The sequence below is a fragment of the Podarcis muralis genome, chromosome 5 (assembly GCF_964188315.1).
Source record: "Podarcis muralis chromosome 5, rPodMur119.hap1.1, whole genome shotgun sequence".
In the NCBI taxonomy this organism is placed as follows: domain Eukaryota; kingdom Metazoa; phylum Chordata; class Lepidosauria; order Squamata; family Lacertidae; genus Podarcis; species Podarcis muralis.
In genome coordinates this window covers 31,362,103-31,379,565 of record NC_135659.1, presented here as the reverse complement: position 1 = coordinate 31,379,565, position 17,463 = coordinate 31,362,103, and positions in this window count along the sequence as shown.

Below are 17,463 nucleotides of genomic sequence, written 5' to 3'. Positions count from 1 at the left end.
TGACTAAGCTGCTTGGAGTCTCACAGAATCATAGAATTGTAGAGTTGGAAGGGACCTAAAGGGTTACCTAGCTGAACACCTGAAATGCAAAAACCACTGCCTGGGTGGAAGATCTGCTCTTCGCTCCATGACGGAAGAAAGAGAGCTATAAATGTAAAAATTAAGACTGAGAAATGTGGTTCTGTTAAGTTCAGTGAACCCATAGGGCCAGATTCAACTTAGCAGGGTCAGATTTAAGGTGCTGGTTTTAACTTTTAAAGCCCTTCACGGCCTAGGACCCTCGTACCTACAGGACCGCCTCTCCTGGTATGCCCCACGGAGGACCTTAAGGTCCATATATAGCAACACCCTAGAGGTCCCGGGCTCTAATGAAGTTAGATTAGCCTCAAGCAGAGGCTAATTCATTGAAGTGAGTGGGAATGTTCATGATCAGAACTCACACAGTACTTGAGAATGGGGTGGGAGAGTAACTATTTTACCGTCCGATATTGATCAGATACCATTTTGCTGAGATACTTTTTAGGAGCCCATTCATCCCTCCCTCCCTCTCCGTGAATGCGCAGTGAGAAAGACATTTCATTCTCTGTAAAGCATGTGATTTATTTCCTACATACCGTTAAAAAGACTTTTCCATAAATGCTCCAATAGATCCAAGTCAAACATCACTTTGGCTTCTGGAGCAAACTTATTTCCAGTCAATAACTGGACATTACACAAAGTTATAATGTTTGGATTGCAAGAGACTAACTGGCAGTCGGCTTTACAATAGGGAGCCAGGGACAACTGTTTGCCTGACCTAGACCCGTGCAAGTAAGTTAAATCATTTCTAATTAATTTCAAGTTGCAATTTCCATGCAAATAGGAGCTGCATTTATGCCATCCCAGTATAATCTGAGTCAATGGGCTCCTCTACTAAAGATATTAATGTGGTAGCTGTGGAATCTGCTCATGTACCAGCTGTTTGCTGGGGAAGTTGTCTCACTATTAACTCAACAGTTGCCTTTCCACTGGTGCAGAACATCAAGGGATGGCAAAGTCAACACATCAGGGAAAGGTGGGGAACGGTAATTTATTTACGACAGAGTCTGGAATTTGCATCAGTAAGTGAAGTTCACTGTCTGGAGAGAGAGAAAATGTTTTGTATACTTGCCTATTTTGGACAAGAACTCCCATTTGTCGTTGCTACTACAGATAAGCATTTTTGGTTCTTGGTTCATTTGTTTTACATAAAAAGATCTATTTTGGTAGCAACAGAATAATTTGGCCACAATAAGGAAATTTTGTCCATGGTATGATTCTTATTCACCTAGTCCTTTTGATATGTTAGCACCCTGTTTGCAAAATTTAACAATTCCAAAATACAGACGCACCTTCACTTACACAAGATTAAATATTCAGCTGTACATGAGGGTCAAAATTTTTAAAAATCCCCTGAAAAAAAACGCTTATGTCCTTGTGGAGATGGCAGTATTGAATCAGTAGCTTGTGTGCTTCCAGCCTGCACACTTTGTAAAGATTTGAAGAGTGAGGTTATTATCCCTTTGCTACTGTCCATACCAGGTCACTCAGCTATTGCCACTATGTCCTTTCTTCTAGGAGATCAAGATAACCAAGCAACAGCAAAATCGGCCCAAAAAATAAAATAAAAAAATTAGCAGGGGCAATTAGAATAAGAGCTGTTATTTGATTATTGATGTAAACCTACAGAATGTATTTTGTAGAGTTAAGTTTTTACCTCTATCTTCAGTACATTGTATTTTATTATATTGCTATGGCTAGTAGCTGATGCAAATAAAGATTCTTCTAAACCTTCTAAAGATCTATTTTGGTACCTGCAGACTTTAGCTATTCTCAGTTAAAGTCCGAGCCTCTTTGTCAAAGTGGGGAGAATCATCTGGATTTGTCTGTTCGTTTTTGACCACCCATCTCCTAAATTTCTGTTTTAAAAAGTTTTTTTGCCCACTCCTGTCCATTTCTGAGCAAGGGAAATGAGACCGGATGACAGGTTTATATAAAATTTTGAAATCAAAGTAACAAGAGAGGCTGCCATCCCAGCCCCACTTATCTAGCAGGAAACCCCATGGAATTCAATAGGACTTCTACATATTGTTAGACTCGCCACCGTAAATGACTTTCTGGTGTCTTTAAGGTGCCACAAAACTCTCTGTTGCTTTGGTGCAAAAGACCAATGGGGGAACCCCTCTGGAAACGCATTAACTTTGAAAGGGAATGCAAAGGGAAGATAACTGGTTTATAAATATCTGTTGGCGACTGAGATATGCACATTTATTGTGTGCTCTGATTTTTTAAAATATACATATATTTCTGCATGAGCAGACGACAAAACAGAAGACCGACTTGTGTAAAATAAACCAATTGCAACTAAAGGGGAAATAGCAGGTAAAAGTGTGAATTAATGTCAGAATGCCTTGAGGAACGTTTGCCCATTCCTAAGTAGGAGTGAACCAGTGGGCAGAATCGATGGTGTTGGAAATTAAGGGTATACAGAATGAATCAGTGGGCAGATTCAAGGGGATTTAGGTCTTACTCAATTCCAGGTGAGTGCTGTCTGCATGTTTGTCATCACTTTATTACTCTAGCCTTGGTGATGGGCAGCCGAAACTTGAAAAAGCTTGTTTCTGCTGTACTAGTTCGCTCCTTCACACAATCAAGCCATTCCTCCATGCAAATCATCAGTAAGCGTGGAACATGTACAAACTGTCAGCTCTCCTGTGTGGCTTATTCCCTTCTGCATTCAGTGGCAAGAGAGTTCAGCAAAAACATGGATCCTCAGTGAGTATACAAAGTGGGTTTGAAAGGAGTCCTCTCTGCCATTGTTCATGTCCTCTGAGCACTGCAAAGAGAATGTGGCTTGGATTTTGATCCCCTTGCCCATATGATTCTGCAACAATGGCACTTGCACCGAAGGAGCATTTTATATTCCTCTTCCCTTTAAACCTGATATGTTCGATATTAAGAGGAAAATAATTACATCCTTCTCCTGGGAGGCTTATTTTAAATCCGAGCTACGGCCCCACAGAGGCCAGTGCTTACATTTTTCAAAATTGATTTTAGGCAGTGTAAACAGTCTGAAGCCGCATTTGATGTTTCCTCACACTCGTGGTGACACAGTATCACTGAACTGTTGCCCAACGCAGCACGTGTTTTCCATCTTTCGGCATTGCTCATTATTTTAACCCTTTGGCCGTAGGCTGGCAAATGGCATCCGACTTCATGCATAAACTTGTGGCTACTGCAGTATTCACAGTAAGAAGAAACACATCTGTTAAGACTTTCATTAACACCGCCAAGCCTCCCAGTTTGCAACATGGTACCTCCTGGAGTTATTTGACCACTACAGGCTATATAATAAGCCAAAGTCACTAGGCTGATTTATCTCTAAAGCCAAGTTCTTCATTAATTATTGGTAAGGAAGTTCTGTTCTATTTTTAGGTGTCTGAAATGATTATTTGAAATGTTCGTCCCCCCACCCCCACCACCTTTTTATCTTTTTGGTGGTTGGGAAGTAAGGAGACAGCTTGTACGAAATGTGAGTCTGGAGAAATAACTCTGGTTTGGCTAGCACTTTCAAATCAAGCTTGGGGAATATGCAGCCCTTGGCTTAATTCCATGTGGCCCTCAGCCTAAGTTTATTGGGTGGGTGGGGAGACTGTAAAGAGAGGAGGAGGCAAGAGGGGAAAAGGGGAAGGCAGAAAGGATGGAAGGGGAAAATGGGGAGACCCCCTTGCAAGTGGTCAAGTAACAGCAGCCCCCTCTGCCCCCAAAATAACTTGTTTAGGGGCTTTCCGCAGACTCCTGCATACAGGGAACCCAGTGATGGTACCTCTGACCGCATGCGCATTCAGTAGGCAGAACAAGAAGCTCCTCCCAGCCCAGTCCAAAGTGGGTTTGCACTGCAGACTTAAGCTACCCAGAGTCCTCAGCAGTATGGATGAGTCTGGACTCAAGAAACCATTCTGGCTAGCTTAGACATGGAAGCTTCTGATCACCTCCTCACAAAGGCACAATGGGAAAAACAGAGGCGAGGGAGCAGCACACAAGACCAAGGCCCATTCACATAACCTTAGCCTGGACCATAGTTTGGCATTATGTCTGAAAAGGCCCTTTGAGTGCCTCTTAGCATTTTCAAAGGGAAAGTCAATGGAATTCTTTGTTCCTGGTTTTCACTTCAGTGTAGGCCTCACACGGCAGCCAGGCTCATTAGGAGGCTTTAAGGAGAGAGAGGGGTGTGAATGATTGGCAGCCTGTGGTTTCTCTAAAGGAAGCATTATTTGGGCCGCATCCTCCCCTTGCGCTTTTGACTACCATCTTCCCCAACGATATTTTATTGTTTACGTAAGCTGAGATATAAGAGGTCGGGGTGGGTGGAGGGATTTTGTTGTTGTTGTTAATGCAGACAGCTTAAAACAAATGGCTTGGGTCTATTTGAATACCACCACAGAGTTGGTGGAAGAAGATTGGAAGAAATTTAAAGACTATCTGCAGAAATACTGTAAAATCAATGAATGTTAAAATGATGCTGGATTGAAAATAAGTGGCATTAGCAACAAAGTTAATAAGAATATGCAAAAATGAATTGATAATGGATGAAAATATAGAGTTAAAAATGTTAAGATATAGAGTTAAGATAAATGAAAGAGGGTAAGTATTTGCTGACTTGATTATGTAAATGGGAATACAAAAAGGGGAGGTGTGAGGAGGTCAAAGAAACAAGCAAAGGAGTTTAAAGTTATGAAAAACGGATTTGTTTTTAAATTTTTCTTACTTTTTGTTTTGTCTTTTGTATTTTGTATTTTTTATTTTTATTTTTTATTTTTTGTATTTATGCTTTTGTAAAACTTCAATAAATATTTCTTTAAAAAAAATGAATACCACCACAACTGTTTAATAAGCTTACGTAAAGTCAAGTTGGTGCTCTGAAGATGTGCAGCACTGACGATGAAACATTGAGAGACCGTTTCATCATTTCAAGGTTGGAGGCTAAGACCAATAGGAATTGATTAACTAACCTGGCAAAAACCTGCAGAACTCTGCAAGGAATCCTAGCATAATTTAGACTGGCTCGACACTACGATTTAATGGGAATCTTAAAGGGGAAATCCTCAAAGGTCAATTTTGAGGGCGACGGGGATGAACAAGTCTCTAAATTTTTTACTGGCTCTAGATATGGCAGTACTCACCACCATGGTTTGATACAATTTATGTCTGAAGAAGTCTGAAAGTTTAAATCCCTAAGATCTGAAGTGCTTCCTATACCCTGATAGATGGATATAGATGATAGATGATAGATTAGATAGATAGATAGATGATAGATAGATAGATAGATAGATAGATAGATAGACAGATAGACAGATAGATGATAGATAGATAGATAGATAGATAGATAGATAGATGATAGATAGATAGATGATAGATGATAGATAGATAGATAGATAGATAGACAGATAGATGATAGATAGATAGATAGATAGATAGATAGATAGATAGATAGATGATAGATAGATGATAGATAGGTGATAGTTGGTTGATAGATAGATAGTTGATAGATAGTTGATAGATAGATGATAGATAGATATAGATAGATAGATAGATAGATAGATGGATAGATAGATAGATAGATGATAGATGATAGATGATAGATGATAGATGATAGATGATGATAGATGATAGATAGATAGATAGATAGATAGATAGATAGATAGATAGATAGATAGATAGATAGATGATAGATAGATAGATGATAGATAGATGATAGATGATAGATATAGATAGATGATAGATAGATATAGATAGATGATAGATATAAAATACATCTTGTGTGATTGTGCAGTGTATTGTCCAATGAGCCATTTGGCTCCTGCTCACTCACCATCTCAGTAGTCTCATCCCAGTTGTCCTCCCCATTTGACCAATCCTGCCAAGAATTCTTCAAAGGGCTCATGACAGTATTTTAGGAAGAAATCTTGGAAGTAGCCCAACAGGCAGATATGGGGTCGGAAAGAAGGAAGGGGGGAAAGCCAAGGCAGCCGAGGGAAGGGAAAAGATGTGATGCACGACGACCTAATATAACAAAACATTACATGGTTTATAATATCAAAATGTGCTTTGAATGATATAGCACTGCAGAAAGAAGACATCATGACCGACGGAAAGCATCTGGGCTTCAGTTCTTCTATCAAACAACCCAAAAGGGACTTCTCTATGTTCTCTACCCTGACCTACATGAACCACTGAAGCCACTTGGCAGTGAATTATTAAAAAGCTGTAGCAGGAGCTTGGCACACCTCTAAACTCTTGGCTTTCCTGTTCTGAAAGGTTAAAAAAGAGAGAGTTTTCTCTTTGTGCTAGTGAGGGAGCATCTGTGAGCTCACCAGCACTCTGCTTGCAGTGATAACCTTGTTAGTGCTCCATATAACTGCATGTAACCACTCAGCATGACATCCTTTCCTATTTCTCTTTATGAATAATTTTGTTATACCTCATCCATTTTCAAGTGCTCTTTATTACAGCATGCCACTACATTTATTAGATTTCCCATCAGAGGATTCTTCTTCTTGTTATCCTTAATAGTGCCATGTACTGCCCTCTCTTGCCTGTAAAGCTGGCAGTCTTCAAAGGACATTTATTAGTTTATAACCCATGCCTTTTAAAATTCATGCCAAGAATTTCTTATGTGTAAAAGCAAGTTTGCTATAAACGCTCACACATAGGCTGGGGCGTAATCCTAGGAGGGAGCAGTGTTAAGCTAACGAAAAATTTAAAAAAAGCAGGGAGTTGGATAATCATTGTCCTTAGCTGCCCTTGCCGCTCCCAGGTGCTCTTGGGGTGTCAGAAGAATGAACACACTCAGATGACGTTTGCATCATCTACATCCTTGGTTGAAACCAGCCTTTTGCCAAAGCACACATTAGCGAGTCCCTCACTGTTTTGTCCCTAGACTCTTGCCATCTCTTGATGCTAATTCATTAGACAGGCAGCAAGTTTACACAAGCAGGATGGACCATCCTTCACAAAGGTATGGCCAGGATTGAACACCTTGGACATCTAGACTGATCAGATCCCCAGCAAGAAGGGGTTGAGTCAAAAGTAAATTCTGATATATTTGGGCAGCTGTTGATTAAGATAAAGCTGTTGTTTGAACAAAATAAAATTTAAAAAATAATTAAAAAATCCTTCCAGTAGCACCTTAGAGACCAACTACCGGTAAGTTAGTCATTGGTATGAGCTTTCGTGTGCATCTAATATGGATAATTAAAGAACCAACCAAGACAGAACCAAGAGACAAAGGAATTTTTTTGGCTTGGTTTGCATTTAAAGGCAAACTTACCAATTTGCACTTCCTGAAACATGACGTGAATCACTACACAACAATCCTTTGAAATTTTCACTTCTCCAGATTTCGCAGTGGAGTGTGCTAGTGTAAAGTGTGCATATAAATGCATGTATTTTGAAAATAACATACAGAAATGCACTCTATTGGGAATAATTAATTAATTAATTGCTTACCTGCCAGAATGGGAAGCTTGAAACACAGAGCCAGGCAAAGGCAACTGTTGATGAACAACCTTGCTTCTTCATGGCTTCTGCAAAACTGGGAACATGCAAGATGAGATTCACTTGACCAACCCTCGTGGCAGAGCAGACATGGAAGTGAGACTTGGCAATAGGCCTCTTTCTCATACACTGCCTATGACTTTAAGACAGACACAATCTAAATATGAAATCATTTGAACAAAATGAGTACTTGCTGGGTGATAATTTCCATTTACTTTCCATAGGTGTATTCTTATGTACTGAGTTGAATAGGATCCAAAATGCAGTGGTCTGATTGGTCCTAGAACAATAGGATCCAAAATGCAGCAGTCTGATTGGTCCTAGAACAATGCAGCAGTATGATTGGTCCGCAGAAGCCACCCAATACAGCTCCAGGTGGAAGTGAATCCACAACCTGATTGGCCTACAGGAGAATCCCGGAATTAGCCAATCACGTGCAGCCCATTGTGTAAATAATGTATAAAAAGCAGATATTGTGGGGGAACTTCCATTACTTCTCACCACTATGAGCTGAATAAAGAGCATGAAATCCACTCTCGACTCTGAGTATATTTCATGTATACTTCTCTCTCTCTCTCTCTCTCTCTCTCTCTCTCTCTCTGTGTGTGTGTGTGTGTAGGTAGGTAGGTGTGTGTTTTCTCCATTTTGATACCTCTTGCCCACTTTCATTCTGCCGATTAAGCTTGTTCTATCAGAGGCAACAGTGGAAAAAAGTGAATGTGCATGTATACACACAGGGGCATTGATGGACTATGTCACACCAACTCTCTTTAAAAAACTATTCATTATCTGTCTCTAGCCAAAGTGACTCATCCACATGTGTTTTGAAAGGAGCGCAGAGACTTTGGGCAAAATAACAGTGAGAGTCTCTGTTTTGAAACCTCAGAGGAATAATAAAGAGTTAATAGCTGGTTATGAATCGGGAATATGGTTTGGAAAAGGAGATGCAGATGACTTCATTTAAAGAACACGCTTTGAATTATTCACTCCCAAGGAAGGAGAAAGGTAAGGAGTTGTCATGGCTTGCCGAAGGAAGGCCGCTGGCACTCTTGAGCGGTCCGTGGGCATCGACCACCCTGCTTGTGGCCATTGGTTCTTCTACTTCTGTTCTTCCCAGCCCCCGGCAGCTTGCACAATAGTTGCACAACTTGGCATATTTGCACAAAAAGCCCTGGTTGTGCCACCCCCCCCCTCCTTAGTAGTTGCACACTGGCTCTGTGGACAGCAAATCGTAGTTCCAAGAGAATCTTTGTAAGAGATGGAATAACAATGTGACTTTGGGATTAGCTGATATTTAAACCAGGAGCTTTTTGTGGGGCGTAATTCCAGTGCCCGAATGGAAAGGCATAATGGGAGGCTCTTAATGAAATCCACAGAGGTGCTAAGTAGAATAAAATATTGGGAGGGCCCAGGTAAGCCCTGCTCCACATAATCAATCACATGACACAGTACATGCGCACCATTTGAATGGCAATTCCCATTAACTTGAGGGGGCCAGCCCCCTCAAATATTTTATTGATGGAGGAGGGACCGAAGCCCCTCAAAGTTGGTGTCTATGGAAATCTGCAATCCCTACCTGCTGACAGCTTCCAAGATTAGTCAAGTTATGGCTGTTCTGTAGTCTTCTAAACCTGTACTCAATGGGGAGTATCAAAAAGGATGTGAGGTTCAGTGGAAGCCATGAGCTTTGAACGTATGGTGCAACCTCTGACTGCCCCAGCGCTTCATCCAACTCTGGTCCTTTCTAGAGTGAGCCCTGGCCACCACAAAGAGAGAAATTATGTGCACAGCTTCTAAGTCCTTCCTGATCAGTGCAGGATGAAGATGATGTCATCAAGGACAGCATCTGCGATTACATATGTATGAATACTTTTGCCTATTCCTTCTTCCACCCCATCTCTCTCCCACCCACATGCCGTCGCAGACTTGTCTCTTCCAGTCTTCTGCCAGACATCTTGTCCTGGGCAGCCAATGGGACCCGGGCAATGAAAAAGCACGTGTGAATTCTTCAGAGAACTTTGATCTGATCTGTTCACAATACTTTGATTTGCTGCCATCGAGGCTGACGAATGAGGAGAGAAATGTAATCCCAAAGCAAAACAGATCTATGCATTTGGTCTTTCAGTAGAAGTTGGCGGCAGATCCTGGAATGCACAATATTAAGAAAATTTATCTTGGTAAAGTCTCAGGAAAATGTATGTTTTTATTCTACCCGAAGTAAAAATATTGGTCAATGTGAAATTAGAAAGTGAAAACAATACTCCCCCTTGTTCTTTTTTTTTAAAAAAAAAATCTCCCTCCCACGCTCAATTGGTATCCCATACCAATTCTAAAACAAATAATATATATTGTATGAGGGGTTTTTCCTTAATAACATTTTATTGGTATTTACTTCGTCTTACAGCAAAGACTTTTAACAGAAAAAACCCTAAAGTTACAAAAACATGCCAAAGTAATTATAACATAACATCTGATTACAGAGCATCACAGTTCACATTTCCTTACCTTCATTTCCAGAGTTTTCTGTTTCTAAGAGAGAGAAAATTTCACTGAATTCCGTGGAGTCAGTGAGAGCATAGTAGGATGATAGAGCATTGGATTAGGACCTGGGAGACCAGGGATTCAAATCCTCACTTCGCCATGAAACTCCCTCAGTGGCACTGGACTTGTCACTCTCTCTCACCCTAACACACCTCACAAAGTTGTTATGTAGTGAAAATGGAGATATGACTACAGTGGTACCTCGGTTTATAAACTTAATCCGTTCCGGAAGTCCGTTCTTAAACCGAAACTGTTCTTAAATGAGGCGCGCTTTCCCTAATGAGGCCTCCCACTGCCGGTGCCCTTCCACCATTCGGATTCCGTTCTTAGACTGAGGTAAAATTCACAAACTGGGACACTACTTCTGGTTTTGCAGAGTTCATAAACCGAATAGTTCGTAAACAGGGCTGTTCTTAAACTGAGGTACCACTGTATTTACATATGCTGCCAAATTTTCTTAGGAGGAGTGTAATAAAGAAATAAATAAAACAGAAAGATGCACACTGAGGTAGAAAAAAAGTCTGCATAGACATACTTAGCGACAAGCTGTATGCAACACATATACTCAAGAGTCTGAATCAGCATATAAAATGGAATGAGTGTCAAGAAAATGTTATTCATCTGTTCAGAATATTTTCACCCCACCTTTCAATGTAAAATATTTCTAAGGCTGATCACAACTAAGCCTTCTGAGATGCTTAGGAAGTTGAGGAAATTTTAATCTGTTCTATTATTCTTTTGTATGTTTTAAAATACATTTGTGAATTTTTCTCAGTGCTATGGTTTAAATTTTTTGTAAACCACTTTGAGGTGTTTTTAAAAAAATAATCAAGCACTGTATAAATTTTTGTGAAATAAATAAACAAACATGTGACTATATCGTTATTTTATATCTATTTATCTATTTATCTATTTATCTATATTTATCCATTTATCTATTTATCTATTTCCCTCCTTTTCTCCAGATCGGGACTCAAGGAGGCTTACACAAATTTAAACAACACAGACAAAATACAGAAAAGTTAAAAACAAATAAAAGATAATGGTTCAAAAGTAACTGCGGTAATCTATAACAGAATTAAAATGATATAAAAACAAATATATGAAAATACAAAAAGCATATCATAAATTAAAGACAGTAACATCATACAATAAAATAATGAAAGTTATAAAAAAAAATCAAATATCTAATTACATTTAAGAAATCCAAGTAGTGGCAGGCCAATGTTGTTAAAATCACCAGAGCAGTCTAACCTCTGGCAATGATAGTCTGCCAAGAAGGCTTTCAATAAGTATCACTCAGATAAAACATAAGCCAGTGATGAGGAGAAAATCTTGAGCCCGGTAGCACTTCCGATTGAGGAGGCCTTGAGCTACCCTTGCTGATTAGGTGTGGCAATGCCTCCCCCACAACCCCTGTGTGCTAGATGAATAGAGTTTGCCTCTGAACCAGCATGCCTTTCATCCACCATGCTGCTATGAAACCTGCAAGTATCTGAAAGCTGTCCATGAGAAGGACACGGACATTGTGTATGGGGCTATGGAGGGCGGTTGCCAATGACTGCCACCAGCTTGGATGGGTTGAAAAGAGGAATATGCAAAACCATGGTGGGTAGCATCTTCGATGGCTACTAGCTATGATGAATATGTTCTCCCTCCAGTGCTGGAGGCCGTATGGTTAAGGATAGCTGTTTCTGGGAATCACAAGTGGGGAGAATGCTGTTGTGCTTGTGTCCTGATTGTGGGTTCTCCATTGCATTTAGCAGGCCTCTGTTGGGCAAGTTGGGCCTTTCGCCTGATCCACCATGGTTCTGAGAAGATTGAGATATTGCCCATACATAGTTGCCAGCTCCAGGTGGGTGAGGTTCTCTGGGCCCCTTAATATTTTTTAAGGGGACCAGGCCCCCTATTTTTCAGGCCAGATGCGGAGCCAGGTGTGGAGTGATGTCAGGACGTCACACAACACCACACGTGTGAGTGTGTGATGTCAGGACGTCCCGTGGTGCCCCCTCAATGTTCTTCAGAAAGTGGCGCCTCAATGACCATGTCAGTTTTTTATTTCACAGAAGCCTCATAATACACAGGTGCCAACATATTGTTTCACAGTTACTATGAATGGCTCCACTCTTCCTGCATACAGAGACTGAGTGAAATTTGGTGAGGCTCCTTCAAACATAACATTTGCCGCCTTAACGTTAATTCACAAAATTTACCAATGAAAGCATAATTCGCACTCAAAAGTGGGAGGGATCATTTCCTTCCAATATCACTGCGGCACATCTATCCTCTTGACAACTGCAAAATGCAAAGCTTTAACGGGTAAATGGAGACCTTCTTATCTTCCGAGGTTCAAAACATCCCAATAGCTTCTCCAAAATTATCATTGAAAGCACATGCACCTGTTTGGTGTGCCAATATTTCTGAATACTTCATTATCTCCAGGCAATGCTTTTTTCTGGGAGGACGCAGGGGTACACATACCCCTAAACATTTTGTGAATCTGTGTTTGGCCTCATTGAGGGGCAGTATTTCAATATGAGTAGGAAAATGAGAGTACCCCTAAACATTTTTTTTAAAGAAAAAAAAGCACTGTCTCCAGGCAGCTGAAATCCTTTCTCTTGTCTCTATGTAATGTAGCTTCCAATAGCATGCTCCTAAAACTGTGGCTTCCAAAGAGAATTCCCCGGTATTGATACCAAACAAGCACTGAATTAATCTAAATGATGGTCCTCCAGCTAACACTATCTTGTTTAGCTTTAGCGCGTGGACCTGTGCCCGCAAAGTGTGGGGCAAAAAATAAGTGTAGATAAGCCCTAAATGAGGGGACACAGGTGATGCTGTGGTCTAAACCACATAGCCTAGGGCTTGCCGATAAGAAGGTTGGAAGTTCGAATCCCTGCGCCGGGGTGAGCTCCCGTTGTTCAGTCCCTGCTCCTGCCAACTTAGCAGTTTGAAAGCACATCAAGTGCAAGTAGATAAATAGGTACCGCTCCGGCGGGAAGAAAAATAGCATTTCCATGCGCTGCTCTGGTTCGCCAGAAGCGTCTTAGTCATGCTGGCCATATGACCCGGAAACTGTACGCCGGCTCCTTCAGCCAGTAAAGCGAGATGAGCGCCACAACCCCAGAGTCGTCTGCGACTGGACCTAACGGTCAGGGGTCCCTTTACCTTTAAGCCCTAAATGAGCTGCATGTGACCTTAAACATAGACACATATACACCCTCTGAGCTCATCTGGAATTGAATGGAGCTGACTTTGAATTACCTCGTGCTGCCACAAACAGTTGCATACCCCTCAACCATCCCAATTTATGCGGGACATCCCAGAATTACAGAAGCCATCTCACCCAGCTCACCCAGCTTCTGATTGGTCCTGTTTTTCAGTCTGCTACTCTGGTGTGAGGCAGCTGGCTTGCACTGGACCAAAAGATGCTCATTTTAGATCCGGGGGATGCATTTGCAGCCAGGAATAGTAAGGCTCACCAGCCACGAATAGCAGTGCTGAGCTGCCACTCCTGGCTATATCGAGTTGCCATATGTAGCTGAAGTTTTGGTTCAGCAAGGCCCACCAATCCCTGGCTGCAAATGTACGAAAGACCCGTGCAATCGGGAAGTGCCCCCTTGCTCCCCAAAGACCTATTTTGTCTTGCTCAGAGTTCCCTGCACCCACTCTCTTACCTTCTGCCCCCCCCCCCACACCCAGAGCAAGGATTTATCCAGGGCTGGTGGGAGAGAGAGAAAGAGGACTGACAGGGAATGGGAGAGATGAGGAACAAGTGGGCATTTAAATTAGGCATTTGGTTTCTGAGTGTTTGCAACTTGAGCACTGGAGCAGCCCTGTTGATTTTTGGCCTGAGCGAGCGGTGACTTGCTCCCCCGCTGTGCACAGAAGCACCGTTCCCAGAATTCACTGGGGAAGGGGAAATGTTTAAATCTGTGGCATGCCTGCTGCTTTTTTATTACGATCTCACAACCTCTGCAGCAATCCTGAGCCACACAGCGCTATTAACACCATCCCTGTCTTCTTGCCCTTGTGCCTCTTAACCGTTCTTCCCAGCGGAGAGCCTTCTGCCTGCTTCGTACTGCCTCGGGATCCGATGCCAGACTGAAAGCGCGCCAGTCCCTCCCGAAAAGCCACACATGAAGCAGTGGCCACAGACAACCGCTTTCTTTCTTAGGCTTCCCTGTAAAACACCACACAGACCTTCATTCTCAGACACTTCCATAAATATAGCACACTGAAGCAAGGAGAGGGCTTTTTTTTTGGGTCCAATTAATTATATGAATGCCCACAGCATTGAGTCGCATGCCTCTCCGCTACATTGTACTTAATTATTTTTTATGTTTGCATGTTGCTAAGCCAGGACGTCTTTCATAAATCTGATCTTATTATTGCAATTTTCTTTAGCTTTATTCAAAATAAAGAAGAATGAAAACATAGGAGCACGCAGTCCGGTAATATATTAATTTTGCCACAAGAGAACTGTAAACTGCCCTCGCCTTTAAGTGCATACGTAATTGCCTCAATGACTTAGGCTATCCTTTAGGGGGTGCAGGCTCAGGTAGTGATTTTTTTTGGGGGGGTGGCTGCTTGTTAGCCCTAATGATGGAAGCGAGGCCCACTGCCTCTAGCAAAAATCTGAAACTATTTTGAAACAAAGATATCTTAACAACCTCAGAAATGGCGGGTGCCACTAGTTAGTGAAAAAATATAGAATGAGCCAATTATTCTTCCACAGTAAAGCAAAGTATGTAATTTGCTAGCATCACCTACAGGTGAAAGCTCAGTACTGTGCACTGCATGTATGGGAAAATGTGCTTTTGAGAGGCTTAAAGTGGGCAAATGATGGAAATAATCAGCAAACAACGGTGTCCAATTTGCTCAAGGTCCAACTTGCTCAGAAAGCATTCGGCTCCCGATGCTACACTCCCCTGCTCATACTCTGAGTGGAAACAGCTGCAGACAGACATCTTTGTAATGTGCGAATGGTCAGATGTGATTCGGAGAGGAGTAAACTGAGAAGGTCCCAGGAGCTTTGCTGTCACATGTCTTAGATTTAGGCCTGATCACATCCACATTACAAAAGGCAAATTGCAAAGGAACTGAAACTGATTAGGCCAGTTGTATACAGTGCATTGTTATGCAAGAGTTTCAGCAAACAAGGAAAGTGTTGAGGTTATTCATTTGTGTGCAGGATGCATATTTAAATAGCCCGGACATGCAGCTAAGAACTTTGGCCAGATCAGGGCTCCCAGAAATGTACATGAGTCCCCATCTGTGCATCATTCAAGAAGAAGAAGAAGAAGAGTTTGGATTTGATATCCCGCTTTATCACTACCCAAAGGAGTCTCAATGTGCCTAACATTCTCCTTTCCCTTCCTCCCCCACAGCAAACACTCTGTGAGGTGAGTGGGGCTGAGAGACTTCAGAGAAGTGTGACTGGCCCAAGGTCACCCAGCAGCTGCATGTGGAGGAGCAGAGATGTGAACCCAGTTCCCCAGATTACAAGTCTACTACTCTCAACTACTACACCACACTGGCTCAACAAACTGGAACGTGTCCAGAGGAGGGCAACCAAAATGGTCAAAGGCCTGGAAACGATGCCTTATGAGGAACGGCTAAGGGAGCTGGGCATGTTTAGCCTGGAGAAGAGGAGGTTAAGGGGTGATATGATAGCCATGTTCAAATATATAAAAGGATGTCACATAGAGGAGGGAGAAAGGTTGTTTTCTGCTGCTCCAGAGAAGCGGACACGGAGCAATGGATCCAAACTACAAGAAAGAAGATTCCACCTAAACATTAGGAAGAACTTCCTGACAGTAAGAGCTGTTCGACAGTGGAATTTGCTGCCAAGGAGTGTGGTGGAGTCTCCGTCTTTGGAGGTCTTTAAGCAGAGGCTTGACAACCATATGTCAGGAGTGCTCTGATGGTGTTTCCTGCTTGGCAGGGGGTTGGACTCGATGGCCCTTGTGGTCTCTTCCAACTCTATGATTCTATGATTCTATGATTTTAAAGAACGCAAGAAGGCAAAAAATAGTACTACAGCCAAATGTTTGGACCAAATATTGGCCTATTTGGGCCCCACCAATTCATTCTTTAAACAAAGAATGGATGTTAAACTCATTCTTGAAGTCTCATTAGTGCTACCTCTGTTCACATTTTCAGCCTGACCCTGGGCACGTTTAGGAGACTAAGGGCTTTCCCATACTTTTGTTTGCCTTGCCACTTTGCTCCAGGAAAACCCATGTTTTAGCACCGAACAGGAAACCAATGGCAACCAGGTTTTCTGAGGATTGCCATTGGTTCCAATTTAGTGCGAAAGAGTGGGATTTCCATGGAAAAGTGGTAGAGCAACCCCAAGTTGCTTTTCTCTGACATTAATGAGACCCTACAGTTGCATACCTTCCCTTGCTTCTTCTCTGCCTCACAGTGCAACTTTCTGAACTGCTTTTCCTGTAACAAAAGCTACAGCATGGCTTTTCTGTGCAACTTCTGCCTCAAGTTCATTGGGTTGTTATCAGCAATAGTAGGGCTACACAATAATATGCTAGTGAACATTTCTTTTCGAAACACCTGTCTGTTGGTTTATGTGAAGGCAGGGGAAGAAGGGCATTTGCTAGGGAGAAATGGTGGGGGAAAGGAGAGGGTGCTTAACCCTTTCTACGACCACCAATCCTCCGTTGACATTTAACCCCCTCCCAGCTAGATTTATCGTGGCTATACTTCTGCCTATCATTTCGCCTGCTGGGAGAAAACATTTTAAAAATTCCCATTTGGCCCGCAGAGAAGGCTGCTTTGGACAACTTATGGCCACATGGCCTATACCTGTGGAGATCAAGTGTGGGACAAGAAAGACATGACTGGACTAAAAGGAATTTTGCATGTCAAGCTTTGTGCACTGGTCTCCACGAGTGCGGACAACCAATTGGAGCTTTGCAAACCCAACAATCAGCTGGTCTACACAGTGAGAGAATAATTGGTACAATTAATTTTATTTTGCACGAAATTGTTTCATTAAAAATGTGGGATAATTCCCTCCTTTTTATTTAAATTTACATCAGTGAAGAAGATGGACTTGCTGCCCCTTGGCATTTCCAGAAAAGGCCCTGTTGTTTGAAGGTTTCGTGACAATATCCAGAAGTCTCTGTAATGATGAACAGTTTGCTGTTTCAAGTCTTGCTTCAGTAACATTTCTCCATGGGACAAAGGGTTATTCCCCCCCCCCCACCTCCTTTTAGGCTGAGGCAAATGCACCTTGTCCTACAGAAGCCTGCTGAAATTCCAAAATCAGCCCTTTCATTTCCCACTTTATGTTCCAGATTGCTTCAGTCGGTGCTTGATGAAGTA